This window comes from Trichechus manatus, unplaced genomic scaffold (genome assembly GCF_000243295.1).
Source record: "Trichechus manatus latirostris isolate Lorelei unplaced genomic scaffold, TriManLat1.0 scaffold00035, whole genome shotgun sequence".
NCBI classification, from domain to species: domain Eukaryota; kingdom Metazoa; phylum Chordata; class Mammalia; order Sirenia; family Trichechidae; genus Trichechus; species Trichechus manatus.
In genome coordinates, this window is record NW_004443971.1 from 6,791,388 (window position 1) to 6,806,440 (window position 15,053).

A 15,053-nucleotide genomic window follows, 5' to 3' on the forward strand; every position below is an offset into this window, starting at 1 on the left:
CTCATTGAGGGTCTTCCTCTTTTTTGCTGACCCTCTACCTTACCAAGCATGATGTCCTTCTCCAGGGACTGGTCCCTCCTGATAACATGTCCAAAATACATGAGACAAAGTCTTGCCATCCTCACTTCTAAGGAGCATTTTGGCTGTACTTCTTCCAAGACAGATTTGTTTGTTCTTTTGGAAGTTCATGGTATATTCAATATTCTTTGCCAACGCCATAATTCAAAGACATCAATTCTTCTCCAGTCTTCCTTATTCATAGTCCATCTTTCACATGCATTTGAGGCTATTGAAAACACCATGGCTTGGGTCAGGCACACCTTAGTCTTCTAGGTGATGTATTTGCTTTTCCACGCTTTAAAGAGGTCTTTTGCAGCAGATTTGCCCAATGCAGTACATCAGTTGATTTCTTGACTGCTGCTTCCGTGGGTGTTGATTGTGGATCCAAGTAAAATGAAATCCTTGACAACCTAAATCTTTTCTTCGTTTATCATGATGTTGCTTATTGGTCCAGTTGTGAGGATTTTTCTTTCTTTATGTTGAGGTGTAATCCATACTGAAGGCTGTCATCTTTGATCTTCATTAGTAGGTGCTACAAGTCCTCTTTACTTTCAGCAAGCAATGTTGTGCCATCTGCATATTGCAGGTTATTAATGAGTCTTCCTTCAATCCTGATGCCTCATTCTTCTTCTTATAGTCCAGCTTCTCGGATTATTTGTTCAGTATACAGATTGAGTAAGCATGGTGAAAGAATACAACCCTGCTACACATCTCTTCTGATTTTAAATCACACAGTATCCCCTTGTTCTGTTTGCAGTATTTCCTCTTGGTCTGTGTACAGGTTCCATATTTAAGTGTTCTGGAATTCCCATTCTTCACAATGTTATCCATAATTTGTTATGATCCACATCGTTGAATGCCTTTGCATAGTCAATAAAACACAGTAAGAAAAACTGACAGACGAGGGGTGGTTAAGTTAGAAGTCAAGTGCAAATTATTTGTGTCACCTAGGCACCATGACTAGATTGGCCACATTCTAATTCTGGCTGTCTTAATAATAATGGCTTTTCTTTAACAAGACTGCTATGCACTGAGACCTCTGCACTTTGCCTACCTACTCCTCCCAACAACACTGCAAGATGGCTATTGTTGTACTCATTTAAAGGTTTGGGGAAACAGGACTTAGGAAAGGAAATAATTAGTGGCGGAGCAGAGATTCAAAATCAGTTCCATCTGACTCCAGAATGTAGACTTACCCACTGCACCATGCTACCTTCCTTGGTCAGAAGGATGCAGAGGCATTCCTTGGCTGTATACCCCCCTACCTCACCTCACCCCAAGTGTATTAAGAAAAATATCTGTTTCCAGGATCAGAAGTCCTCTGGGAAGATACCAGGAGACTCCAGATAAACTGGGATCTTTGGCTATCCTTTGTTTTAAGCCTTACAGTAGACTACACCTATCTGTCTTCCTGGAGACCTGGTGACAGAGTGGTTAAGAGATCGGCTACTAACCAAAAAGGTCGACAGATCAAATCCACCAGTCGCTCCTTAGATACCCTATGGGGCAGTTCTACTCTGTCCTATAGGGTTGCTATGAGTTGGAATCAACTGAACAGCAGCAGGTTTAACTGTCTTCCTAACCATAACCCATTGCCATCAAGTCAATTCCTAAAGGTTGGCGGTTCAAACCCACCCAGCAGCACTGCAGAAGAAAGGCCTGGAGATTTGCTTCTGTAAAGATTGTTGTTATTGTGTGTTGTTGTGTCGATTCCAGCTCATAGCGACCCTATAGGACAGAGTAGACCGGCCCCATAGGGTTTCCAAGGCTGTAAATCTTTACGGAAGTAGACTGCCACATCTTTCTCTTGAGAGCGGCTGGTGAGTTTGAACCGCTGACCTTTATGGTTAGCAGCTGAGTGCTTAACCGCTGCACCACCAGGGCTCCTAAACATAGTTAGGTGCATACTTATTTCTATGAGTAAAACAAACAAAAACAAGAAGGGGATTTTGAGGGGCATTTGAGCTTAGAGCAATCACCTCTTGCCTGAGAGGTAGGCGTTACTTTAACTAGGGGTGTTTCTAGAGGCTACCAGACTCATTGTGGCTGTTCTCTGGCTGTGTCCGTCCATGGGATGCTGACTAAGTTAGCTGAGAGCTAGCGCTCTCCTGCTTTGGGGCTCTGATGCCTCAAGCATCTCAGCCTGATGGACAGCCCAGAAGATGGGACACAAGGTGGTCCGTGCCTTAGGCAAGAGCAGGATCAGGGAGAAGGAAAGGCAGAGCAGGCTGGAAATGCAGGGGGCAGACCCCCAGTGTCAGGGTTCTCAGGAGAACCTACCAGGAACCTAACAGCCTTTGGGTACCAAAGAACATTCCAGTGTGTCCCTGAAGTCACCTGCCACGTTGCCCAGTAAGGCCACACTGATTCAAGGAGTGGGGGCATTGGTCACTGTGAGTCGGAATTGACTCGATGCCAACCAGTTTTTCATTTACCACTGTGTAGCTTCTGTATTGATGTCTCCAGGTGCTGCAAACAGTTAATGCATTCAGCTGCTAATGAAAGGTTAGAGGTTCAAGTTCACACACAGGTGCCTTGGAAGAAAGGCCTGGTGATGTACTTCTGAAAAATCAACCATTGAAAACCCTATAGAGCACAGTTTTACTCATACACGCTGTGAGTCACGGCCTACTTGATGGCAACTGGACTTTTAGCTTCTCTATAATTAATTTTTCAATTTCAGTAACTTCTCCAACAGCTCACTAGCCCATGCTTCCAGACCAAAAACCAGAACCACTGCCGTCATGTCGATTCCAATTCACAGCAACCCTGTAGGACAGAGAAGAACTGCCCCATAGCGTTTCCTAGGCCATAAATCCTCACGGAAGCAGATTGCCGCATCTTTCTCCCACAGAGCAACTGGTGGGTTTAAAATGCCAGCCTTTCCGTCAGCAGCCAAGCACTTAACCAGAGCTCCTAACCCATGCTTAGGGAATATAAATTCTCTTCAACATTATCTTAGGTACATGTAACTGGGAAAGAAAATCAATTGTAGAAAACCTTGTACGTTGTTCTCTGAAACCAAGCGTAAACGGTTTTCGCTACTATGATAGCTTGAGATGATCCCTCGCTCCTGCTGCCTCCCTCCCTGCACTTGCTCAAACAGTTTTTTTTCCTGAGTTCTCTCTGATGCAAATGCATTTGTAAAACTGTTTTGGGAGTTGGGACATTTATAAGTATTTATCTGCAAGGCTGCACCAACTCTCTGCAGGAAAGGCCAAAAGCTACCTGCCCAGGGCCAGAGGAACTCGCTGCAAAGTTCCCAGCAAAGAAATAAATAAGTCCCCCAGCTTCCCAGAGAAACAAGCCGGCACTCATTAATATAACATCACTGCAAGAAACAGCTGACGGGGGATGGTGTCGGGGAGAGTAATGGAGTTACTCTGCTGAGATAACAATTAGGTCTGAACTCACTATCAGCTGAGACAGAGCCAGCGCGCATGCACGCCAGGCAGGAGGGCTCGCGCTGCTGATGCCATAGATCCCTGCAGAGCTCGTCAGCTGGGCTCCAGCCTGCCGTGAGGGGTGCCCACACCGCATGCACACACATGCACACACACACATCCCGCAAGTTGGAAAAGAGAGTTGGCTCTCTTGGACCCAGCATCCAGGTGTCTTTGGGAGCCAGGATGGGATGGAAACATGCAAGCAGGACGTTGGCATCACTGCCCTCTAAAGTCAAGAAAATATGAAGCAGCAGGGGAGGAGGAAGTGCCCCAGAGAGCTGTAGCTGTCTGCACGCTCTCGGCCTGTCATCACTGCTGGTCCAGATTAGGGGCAGCTCAGGGCAGGACCCTCCTGAAAGCCCAGTCTCAGTCACAGAAGCTTTGCCCACCAAGTGTGATCGTCAGTGGGGGAACCCCCTCCCTCAGTTGCTCTGGGAGGCCCGGATGTTAGTCTCTCCAAACCCAGTCTAGGGTCCTGTCAGGCTGCAGGAGCCGTGGCGAGATCTGCCCAGAACGGTCCGAGAGGTAGCCCAGGCTATGCCGGGCAATCTGCACACCAGCCACTTCCCCTGCATAGGTCAGGCTGTCTGCCCCTGCCAGAGTCCCCACCAGGGACAATACCCAGAGACTCCCCCTGCATAAGAGACTTGTAAAAAACGCAGCCACCTTTCCTGTGGACCTCAGCTAGCCTGACTTCTGTTCTGATTTCTTAATAATAACAAGAAAAATAATAGCTTATGTTGACTGAATGATTATCTTGTACCTAGCCCTGCATTTATACCAGTTAATACCATTGCTGTCAAGTCGACTCTGATTCAGGGCAAGGCCATGTGTGTCAGATTAGAACTGTGATCCATAGGGTTTTCAGTGGATGATTTTTTGGAAGTAGATCACCAGACCTTTCTTCCAAGACCCCTCTGGGTGGACTCGAACCTCCAACCTTTTCATTAGTAGCCAAGCACGTTAACCGTTTGCACCACCCAGGGACTCCAGCACTGAACTTAGTACCTTACATATATTGTCTCATTTAGACCTCACTGAAACTTGTATGTAGTAGGAGCTATCTGTATCATTAGCCCTATTTTACAGATGTAGAAACTGAGGCCCTGTGAGAAGAGAGAGCTTCCTTGAAGTCACATTGCTAGTAAGTTTTGGAACCAGGGTTTAACCCTCAGCTGTTTGACTCTAGAGCCCACACAGCTGACCACTATACTTCCGTTCCTCTCTTTTCTGAGCTCACTTAGAACTGTAAACCTGCAGGGCAGGAGGAGGGAGAAGCTAGCACAAAGTTCGTCATCAATCCAGGTACAGAGAGGGGAAGAAGACCAGTAGTCCCCACTCCGGCCTTATTTGTGGAGACTGGACATGTGCAGGGAGAGATGGCACAGGGGCCAAGCCAAGGGGAGTGCAGACACGCAGGGGAGCAAGGGCACAGAGAAGCAAAGGATGGAAGAGCGGTTAAGAGAGGTGGAAATAGCGTGAGTACAGGCGGTGACCAGCGGCTGACTCCAGAGCCCCTTCGAAGGCAGTGAGGCACAGCCTTGGTAAGGGAAAGGTGCTGGAGGCCTAAGCCACGGGGACCAAATTGCAGGGTGGGGCAGGGGTTCTCATGGCTGACAATCCAGGACCCCTTCCCAGGGAAGCAGGCTGGTCAGCTCAGGCTTGGGAGTTACTTAGACCAGGCTGGGTCTGCACTCACTGTGCCATTTGAGCAAATTCTGAACCTCTCTGTGCCACTATTCCCTTGTCTGTAAAATGGGAATGGTACTAGTACCGCCTTCATAACTTGTTTTGAGCTCTAAATGGGATAAAACCTATAAAGCCCTTGGAACAATGCCTGGCTCATCAGAAGCACTCAGTAAACGAAGAAATGGCAGCCATTGTTATCAGAATCTTTAATCACCTGGACCTAACGCCCTGCTTCTGCCATTTCTCCTGCTGTCTCTGTTGTTGTATGTTGCTGTCGTGTGCTGTCGAGTCAATTCCAACTCATGGTGACCCTATAGGACAGAGTAGAACTACCCCATAGGGTTTCCTAGGCTGAAATCTTTACAGGAGCAGACCACCAGGTCTCTTCTCCCATGGAGCCGCTGGGGGGTTCAAACCACTGACCCTTTTGGTTAGCAACTGAGCGCTTAACTATTATACCACCAGGGCTCCTTGCTGTCCCTATTAAAACCAAAATAAATAAATAAATAAATAACCAAACCCATTGCTGTTGAGTCCATTTCAACTCAAAGCAACCCTATAGGATAGAGTAGAACTGCCCCGTAGGGTTTCCAGGAAGCGGCTGGTGGATTCATACTGCCAACCTTTAGGCCAAGCTCTTAACCACTACGCCACCAGGGCTGTCTCTGTTAGCCAGGGGATGTATAGTGCAAATGGTTATGGCACTCAACTGCTAACCAAAAGGTTGGAGGTTTGAGTTCACCCAGAGGTGCCTTGAAAGGACCACCTGGTGATCTACTTCCAAAAACTCAGCCATTAAAAGCCCTGTGGAGCACAGTTCTACTCTGATACACATGGGGACTCCATGAGTTGAATTCAACTTGATGGCAACTGGCTTTATAGCCAGTAGAAGAGGGGATCTCCAGGACAGGGGGCTTGGTGAGGCTCCCCATGAAGCTCCTCTGCCCCCTTAAACTTTTACCCTATAGAAGCCTCCCAGCTCTGCCCCTCCAAGGCTCTGCCCCCAGCCCTGCCTGAGTCTGAGCCCAGGAGTGGCCAGCCCAGCCCAGCCTCCCTGGGTGCTCAGACTGGCAAGCCCCAGGCCCTCCAGGGTCTCCCGCTCTGCCCCTCCCGCCACCTTCGGATCTCCCCAGCTGTAATTAATCTGCTGCATCTGCTCTTGCCCTTGGGCGGCTTCGTGGCACAGTTTCCTCGGAACTGTTAAATTAGTGACTGTGAGAATCAGGCGAGCTCAGCGTCACGGTGGCTGTTTTCCAGGTCAGGGCACCCACGGAGGAAAACAAACATGACGGAGTTGGGCAGGAATACAGATCCGGCTGGGGTGCGCCAGGCTCCCCAGGGCTCAGGCTGTGCTGCCGGCAGGTTGGGTCTGAGTAGTGGGGAACGTGGCTTCCCAAAGCTTTGAGAGGGCCCCAGCAGAAGACGGGAGCCTCCCAGCTGTTCCGCTACCATGGACGTATGTGCTATGGCCTATGCATGCCAGCCTTATCCCAGCCCTGCTGGCCTGATCATCCTGGCTTCTGATGAGGAGATACAGGAAGACAGGGCCAGGACTTGGACTAGTCACTTTCTTCATGGGCACAGTCAGTGACTGCCTCTGGGGCAGAGTTATAGAGTTCTGGACTGAGCCCTCTGCCCTAAAGTGTTTCCCATATTTCCCTCTGAATCCTTCCGGTAATAGACAAACTTTTTCTTCTCTAACCAGTTAAAAAGCCAATACCCTTAAGACTGGGCAGTAGCGGTTCGGGGTAGAATTCTCTCCTTCTGTGCAGGAGAGCCGGCTTTGATTCACAGCCAGTGCATCTCAAGTGCAGCCACCGCCCATCTGTCAGTGGAGGCTTGTGTGTTGCTGTGATGCTGAACCAGTTTCGGTGGAGCTTCCAGACTAGGAAGAAAGGCCTGGCGATCTACCTCTGAAAATCAGTCACTGAGAACCCTGTGGATCATAATGGCCTGATCTGCAGCAGATCATGGGGATGGCACAGGACCCAGCAGTGTTGGCTCCATTGTGCAGGGGGTCGCCATGAGTCAGGGAGCCAACTCCATGGCAGCTAACAAGAACAGTAACCATTAAGGCAAGGTAAAAATATGACTTCAGGTCCCATTAAGACGTGAATACAAGTTTCTCTAGGAGAAGAAAACAGCAGGGTGAAAATGGGGGAAAGAGCTCTAAGGAGAAAAAGAAAAGAGAATGTGGGAAAGATACCCAGGGCTTACCCAGGTGCCCAGTCCTGCCAGGGCCAGCCTGGTTAGTGACGGGTATGACGAGGGAAGGGAGTCATCTGCATGGGCATTCCCAGCTACTCCTCGGTCAGGCCACCACTCAAGCCACAAGCCTCGCTTGGGTCACTGCACTTTCAAAGGATTCAGGGAAATCCAAGAGTCCAAAGAAGAGCATCCGAAATGATCAAAGGATTTGGAAAACAAGAACTTCTGAGAACAGGCTAACAACTGCAGAAAAGCAGGCCAGGGGTGACTTAATTGCTGTCTGCAGTATCTGAAGGATGTTTGATGAGGAGGCTGCTGTTCAGTCCTCCATTTGATGAGAAAGGAAACCAGAAATTGGCTTACACTAAAGCTGGGAGCTGGCAGGAAGAGCGTCTTGATGGTTTGGGTGTTAAACGACTGCGTGGCTCCCAGGTGACACTGGGTCATCTCCATTCTCCCAACCATGAGTAAAGAACGCAGTTCTTTCTAGACTCTGGTTGAGTCCAGCGTTTCCCAGTAACAGAGAAGTGGGGATGTTGATTGATGGCTGCTCCATTCTAGGCAGTATGCTAGGTATCGGGTTGCTAAGCAAAAGTGATATAGTCCCTGTCCGAGAGCGTTGTTGTCTGATGGAGGAGTCAGCAGTTACAGTCCGCTGTGGTGATTGCTGTCGCACAGGTGTTCAGCAGGGCCAGTGGGAGCACAGGAGGAGGTGCTACTGAATGTGTCCACGGGAGTGAGGGGAGGCCCCCTGAGGAAGTGTCTTCGGAGGAGAACCTGGCAAGATGGGTTGGCATTTGTCGTGGACACGCTTGAGTGGCAGAGGGAACTGCATGTCAAAGGCACATGGACTTTAGACCCTATAGTCACAGGGCCCCTAAGTCTCCCAGGGCGCACATGTAGTAGGTGAGACGAGAGCTGAACCCCAGGTCTGGGGAGCCTCGAGCGTAAGGGCTGGGCCAAGGAGGAGTGCACGGGGGAGGTTAGCACAGAATATACGGGTGCACCTCAGGAGTCCACCTTCACCCCCAGCCAGCAACAGCAGGTGCCCTGAGCTCTTCTGTCCCTCATCCCCTCCCTCTGAGGTCCACAGAAGAAAACTTGGTTTCCTGGTCCACAGCAGAATGTGTGTTGAAAAATGTGGGAGCGAAATTCATCAATATCTAGAGCTCTTCCTGTGGAGATGCCATGTGTTACAAAGTAGAACTGCTCCACGGGGTTTTCTCTGCTGTAATCTTTAAGGAGCCCTGGTGGCACAATGATTAAGCGCTCAGCTGCTAGCCGAAAGGTCAGAGGTTCGAACTCACCAGCTGCTCCAGGGGAGAAAAGCCCTGGCAATTTGCTTCTGAAAAGATTTCAGCCTTAGAAACCCTGTGGGGCAGTTCTACTCTGTCCTATAGGGTTGCTATGAGTTGGGATCGACGGCACACAACAACAACCTTTACAGAAGCAAATCTCCAGGCCTTTCTTCTGCAGCGCTGCTTGGTAAGTTTGAACCATAAACCTTTAGGTTAACAGCCAATCTAAAACTGCTTGAATCAATGGCGAAGAGTTTTTTGGTTTAGAAATCTTCCTAGCTGATTTCATAGATTTTCTTCTCCTTCTTCCTCTCTCCATACTCCTGTACACACACATACACACACACCCCAAACTGTCAAACCATTTGTTTGCATGGGTGCCTCATTCAAAAGTACTTTCCTGAAAGAATTCATTGAGTTATTTGTGAAACATTGAACCTATCCCAGAACAGCTAGTAGCCAGGGAAGAGGAAATGGCCAGAAGAGAGGGAGGAAGGATGAAGACCATTTTAGACAGGGCCAGTATCCCCCCAAATGGATTCCAGGTAGAAGGGTGCTGTGTGGCCCAGAGTATGCTCCGGAGCAGGGCCCAGAATCCACAGAAGCCCAGGCCCTGCCCAAGCTCAGCCCGCGGAAAGCCCTGGGCATTCTCCAGTCAGCCCCTCAGCTCTTATCTGTGATGAGGGTGCTCCAGTCCATTCGTTCTCCTTTCCCGTGTATGAAAAGATCCCATTGTCTCTGAGCTCCCTACCGACTCCGGCATCCCGTGTCTGTGTGGGCTGGGAAGGTGCAGGGGAAGCATAGTTGTTGTTAGGTGCCGTCAAGTCGGTTCTGATTCACAGCAACCCTGTGTACCACAGAACGAAACACTGCCCGGTCCCACATCATCCTCACAATCGTTGCTGTGTAGGATGGAACTACAGGTTATCAAGATCTGCTCTCTAAACCAGTATACTAGGGAATTTCCAAACATTATGTCACTTAATCTTCACGACATCCCTGTCAGGCAAGCATTATCTGTCTTCGGATGAGGACACTGAGATTCAAGGTCACAGAGCTTATAAGTGACAGCTGGAATTCAAATTCAGGTCTGACTCCAAAGGTCACTCTCTTCCTGCTGCAGACACTGTGCAGCATTGGAGGGGTCTCTTCCCCAGCCCAGAGCAGCCAGCATCACCGCTAAGAAAAGCAGTTGCTATCGAGTTGACTCCGACTCACGGCGCCCCCATGTGTATGGCTCCATAGCTAATTTGTTAGAAGTAGATCGCCAGGCCTTTCTTCTGAGACACCTTGGGGTGGACTTGAGTTTCCAGCTATTTGGTCAGCAGTTGAGCATGTTAACCGTTTGTGCCACACAGGGTTCCCAGTCAGCAACACAGGGCCATCTGAAGCCGGAAGCCAAGACTTGTGGATCTGCCTAACACTGCCATTTTAATCTGTCCTGGGGGAAATCTGTATAACTCTGTTCTGCCCTTCCCCTCTCCCCTGCTGGAAGTTAACTCTCCCCTCCTCTGCAGCTCTGTAACTCCTCCAAGGCTCCTGATCTGGAGTGTGCAGTAGCTGGGGACTCAGCCAGCTTGCGTCTTTATGGACCCAAAAGGAGAGCCAAGCTTTGTGGAATGCAGCCCTGGGGTTCCTGCAATCTAATGCTCCCTTAGGAAGGAGGCCTGAGGCTCCAGGGTGGGCTTGGTGGCGTCCTGAAGGATACTGTTCACTTCTGTCCTGGAGAATAAATCCTTTTCCACAAAGCCTCCCCTCTACAGCCTCTCCTGGTACTTGGGCCTAGGGAGAAATGAAGAAAGTAGGATGCCTGGGTTCCCACCCCAGGCCACCACACAGGCATCAAGACCCTTGGACTCCTGGTCACCTGGAAGGCCTGGGGGTGGGGGATATGTGCTACAGGGTACCTTCCCCCGCGACTTTGCACTCTGAGCACAGACTTCTACCCCAGCCCTCCCTGATTCTTCAGCTAGCAATGTGTCCAGAGGCACAGAGATTTTTAAGGTGTATTGTGTGTCTAGGACTGCTAGCATCTAGGGGGAGTCCCTGGGTGGTGCAAATGGTTAATGATCTTAGCTGCTAACTAAAAGGTTAGAGGTCTGAGTCCACCCAGAGGCACCTTGGAAGAAAGGCCTGGCAATCTACTTCCAAAAAATCAGCCATTGAAAACCCTATGGAACATAGTTCTTCTCTGACACACACGAGGTCACCGTGAGTTGCCACAGATTGACAGCAACTAGTTTGTAGCATGTGAGGAGAACATGTTGAATGGCAGATGTGGCTGAAGACCAAAAGCAGGCTTAGAACATGAAGGACCTCAAATGCCAGGCTAGGAGGTAGGGACTTTGGATAGTGGTCTGAGCCATTCGGGGTTTTTAGAGCAAGAGACCAGTGACCTCACTGAGCATATGTTCCTGAAGGTCGGCCTGGCAGCTCTGAGGGAGCTAGGCGGACATGGGGGAACACAGAGCCTGTCCCAGCTAGTGTGGCTGAGAGATGCAGGAGTTCACTTATACCTTCTGTGCATCTGGAACCCAGAGCGGGGCACGGACTCAAAAGACACACTGGAATATGAACTGATAGGCTTGGTGACCTGTTTATTATACATGGTGGACAAGGGAGAAGGAACAGTGGAAGAGGCTTGCACGATTCCTGACTGAGCGCACAGTGATTTCATTAACCTGGAAAGAGAATCTGGGAGGATAATCAGGTTGGGGGTGGGAGGAGGAAAATTAAGAGTTCATTTTTAGACCTGGTGAAATTTGAGGTACTTGAGGGACATACATGTGCAAGTGGAGATGTCCAGTAGTGATTGGATATATGGATATGGAGCTAAGGAGAGAGGTCTGAGCCAACGATATAGATTTCCAAGTCATCAGTAATGGAAGCCTTGGGAATACTCTTGCAAATCAAATAATCACACCTCGTCTGTGTTTTGGAAATCCAGACTTCTACCCATCAGTTTTGCTTTAAGCAAGGAGGCTTTAAGCTGTGCCCTTTGTGAGCCCCCAGGCCTGGGGTGCTTAGTGCCTTGCCCCTGCACTCCTTCACCACCTGGCCCAGGGGCTGGAGGCATAGCACATGGCACCAAAAGAATACCCACAGGGGCCCAGCATTCCCCATGTGCTTCCTAAGCCCTGAGGACCTGGCTTAATGACCCCCGAGGACATTGATTTTCCTGGTTTGGATTCCAGCAGCTGTTAAGTGGGTTAGAAGGGATGCGGTTGGTGTCTCCTCACCCCAAACTACCTGTGTCTTTGACTTGTATCCTCACACCAGGGCTATAACACTTGTACTGTAGTGGCTTGTGTGTTGCTGTGGTGCTGGAAACTATGCCACCAGTATTTCAGATACCAGCAGGGTCACCCGTGGTGGACAGCTTTCAGTGGAACCTCCAGACTAAGAGAGGAAGGAAGGCCTGGTGATTTACTTCCAAAAATTAGCCAATGGATCCCAACAGAACATTGTCCCACTCACTTGCTTTGCGCACGTTCATCAGAAGGGATCAATTGCTGGAGGAGGACATTCCATCTGGTGAAGTAGAGGGCCAGCAAGGACAAGGGAGATTCTCAGTGAGATGGATGGGCACAATAGCTGTAACAGTGGACTCAAACATGCTGGCAATTGTGAGGATGACACAGAACCGGGCAACATTTTGTTCTGTTGCACATAAGGTCACCATGAGTCAGAGTCCAACTCAGCAGCCTCTCTCTCTCTATCTAATAATTTTAAAAATATAAGAAATGATCTCCCTTCTCAAAACAGTGTTAGCTGACTTATGCTTCCGAACAGCTCTGTGCGAACAAGCCAACATTACAGCACCCTGGTGCCCATGGCCAAGCCTTTGACTCCAACCCTTGAGTGCTAGAAGGGGAATAAATACCACAGTGACTTGCCAGCGGGAGGAAACTACCCTGAAGAACCTGCCAGTGCCCCTGAGTTCCCACAATATAGTCTCCACATGCTACCTGCGAGACAGAAATATTTTTAGGCTTTCTAGAAAGATTTCATTTCACAGTTTTTCTGAAAGGTTGTAATTAACTGCAGTGAGCAAAAGAATGCATTTTTGAAAATAAAAGTGGGGGAAGGAGAGAGAACCAATCACCACAGTTTTGTCATTCGTTTTGGTAGGGGAGCGCATGCCATCCAGGTGGCTGGGGGAGGGGAGGGAGGACGGTGGCAGCTTATTCCAAGTGGATCAAAGGAGAAGGAGGCTCTAAATGCAGGATCTCTCCTAATGACGCTCTCCTGCAGTGAAGGAGGCGGCCCCTTCCCTGCTTCTCATTAACAAGAGTCCTTCTCTGGAGCCTGGGAGGCCCAGGGACCTGAAGGCAACCGTGCCAGGGGAGAGTGGAACCGCCAAGGTCTATTACTGCTGGATATTTTTAGAGTCCCCAGAGACAGGGAACCATAGGCGCTGGTTCCTCATGCCACCAACTCCTTCTCCAAGTTGTCCTCCTCCCCCTACACCCACCCCCAGCACCCAGAGATGCCCCTGAGCCACCTTGACTCTCTCACCCTTGAGTTAGTTCAAGTATCTTGGTTATTTTTATTCATAAGGTGGGATATTTTTTTCCCAGGAAAGGGAGTCAGAGCACAAACAAGGTGACGGGGTGAAACAGGGCCCCGGTTGAGCGTGTTCACGGCCTGGGCTGGCTGGGAGGGAAGGAGGCTGCACCATGTAAGCCCACACACAGGATGGGAGGCCGGGAGCTCTGAGTTCGAGTCCTGACTCTGCAGCGCACTCACTGAGCCTACGATGTGAGCAGCATGTCGGCTGGGTGCAGAGGGAAGGAGAACAGTCCGGGACCTCACCCCCACTGTCACCTTCTCTGCTCACTATCACCCGGGGACTTGTGGCCAGTTTGTGGCAGAAGTCATGGTGCCCACATCACAGAAGGGAGACGTGTCTCTTGCCAGGAGAGGGGAGGAGAGATGAAGACTCCAGGGCCTTTGACAGCATTTTCATCTGTACTCACCTTTCACCTCTGCCCTGGGACAGCTGACTCCGCAGCCCACAGGACCACCCCGCCAGCACGTGCAGGGCTCAGGGGAGGCCCTCCAAAAGTGCCCAAGGACACGGAGGCTGAGGATCTTCCCAGACCCCATCGGGGAGATTCTGGCAGGCTCCTGGTCTTGGTCAAGGCTCCTTCCTGCCCCGTCCTTGCTTTTCTTATGGTGTATGCAAAAGAGCACTGAATTTTTCACAATTTTTTACATTATATACAGCCTTGGCTACATCCCCAACTTCTCTGGGTCTTGGTCTTCTTGCCGTAAAATGAGGATCTTGGGAGAAGAAAGATCCCCTGAGCCCCTTTTATCTGAATTTCTGTTTTCTCTGCTGCCTAGGATAGAGCTCCTCTCAAATTTCCCCTGGTTCAGATAACTACGGACCACAAAGTATGAGCTTAGTCTCTGAGATCTACTGAATCCCACAGAGTCACGTTTTTCTGAGAACTTGATCTCCAGACTGAAGCTTCCACCTTAGGAGAGCCTGGTCCTGCAGTTCCTTTTCCTGTTGGGTCAAAGCAAAACGAGACTGAGTCAGCATTTGGTGACTGAATTGCGGAATTACAGAAAGCCAGCAAAAATTTGGAAACTCCTAGTTATTTCTTCTCGGTCCTAGCATGTGTCACAGAATTTTTTTCACAAAACAACATCAAACACACTTTCCTTCTTTGATCCACCCCCCTAGAGCCAGACATTATCTTGGACTCCTCTGAGTTCCCACAGCTTTTTCCCTGTATCTAACTTATCACTGTATTCCCTGCACCAGCATTATTTATGTGCTTCCTTTATCTCATTGTACTTGACTGTGTGTTCCTTGAGGGCAAATTTCCAGTCATATTCATCACTGTGCCCCTACAGGGCCTAGCACTCAGGGGTAGCAATGGTAACACTCACAATTACAAAGCCCTTTCTGGTTTACAGAATGCTCCCAAACACATCATCTATTTGGAGCTCACAAGTTCCCTGTGAAGTTCGTAGAGACAATTACCCCACTTCACAACTAAGAACAACTGAGGTTCAGAGAGAGTATGGGATCTGCCCACAATCAGGTGGAATCAGTTGAATTCACTAATTCAACCATAGTGAATTAGAGACACATGTGAAACAATGATTTTCTGAGTCCAGTACACTTTCTGATAAATAGGTTGTTTTTAATAATCTATTACAATGGATGGATGGATGGATGGGTAGGTGGGTGGATGGATGGATGGGTGGATGGATGGATGGGTGGATGGGTGCGTGGGTGGGTGGATGGATGGATGGATGGGTAGGTGCGTAGATGGATGGATGAATGGGTGGGTGGGTAGATGGGTGGATGGATGGGTGGGTGGGTGGATGGATG

General features: G+C 49.5%; 1 protein-coding gene across 1 annotated transcript in view; it reads left to right on the forward strand.

The window, feature by feature from the left end:
• Nucleotides 1-15,053, forward strand: part of PLXNA2 (plexin A2) — a 219,683-nt gene that overhangs the window by 164,256 nt on the left and 40,374 nt on the right. The gene's annotated exons all lie outside the window — the stretch shown is intronic.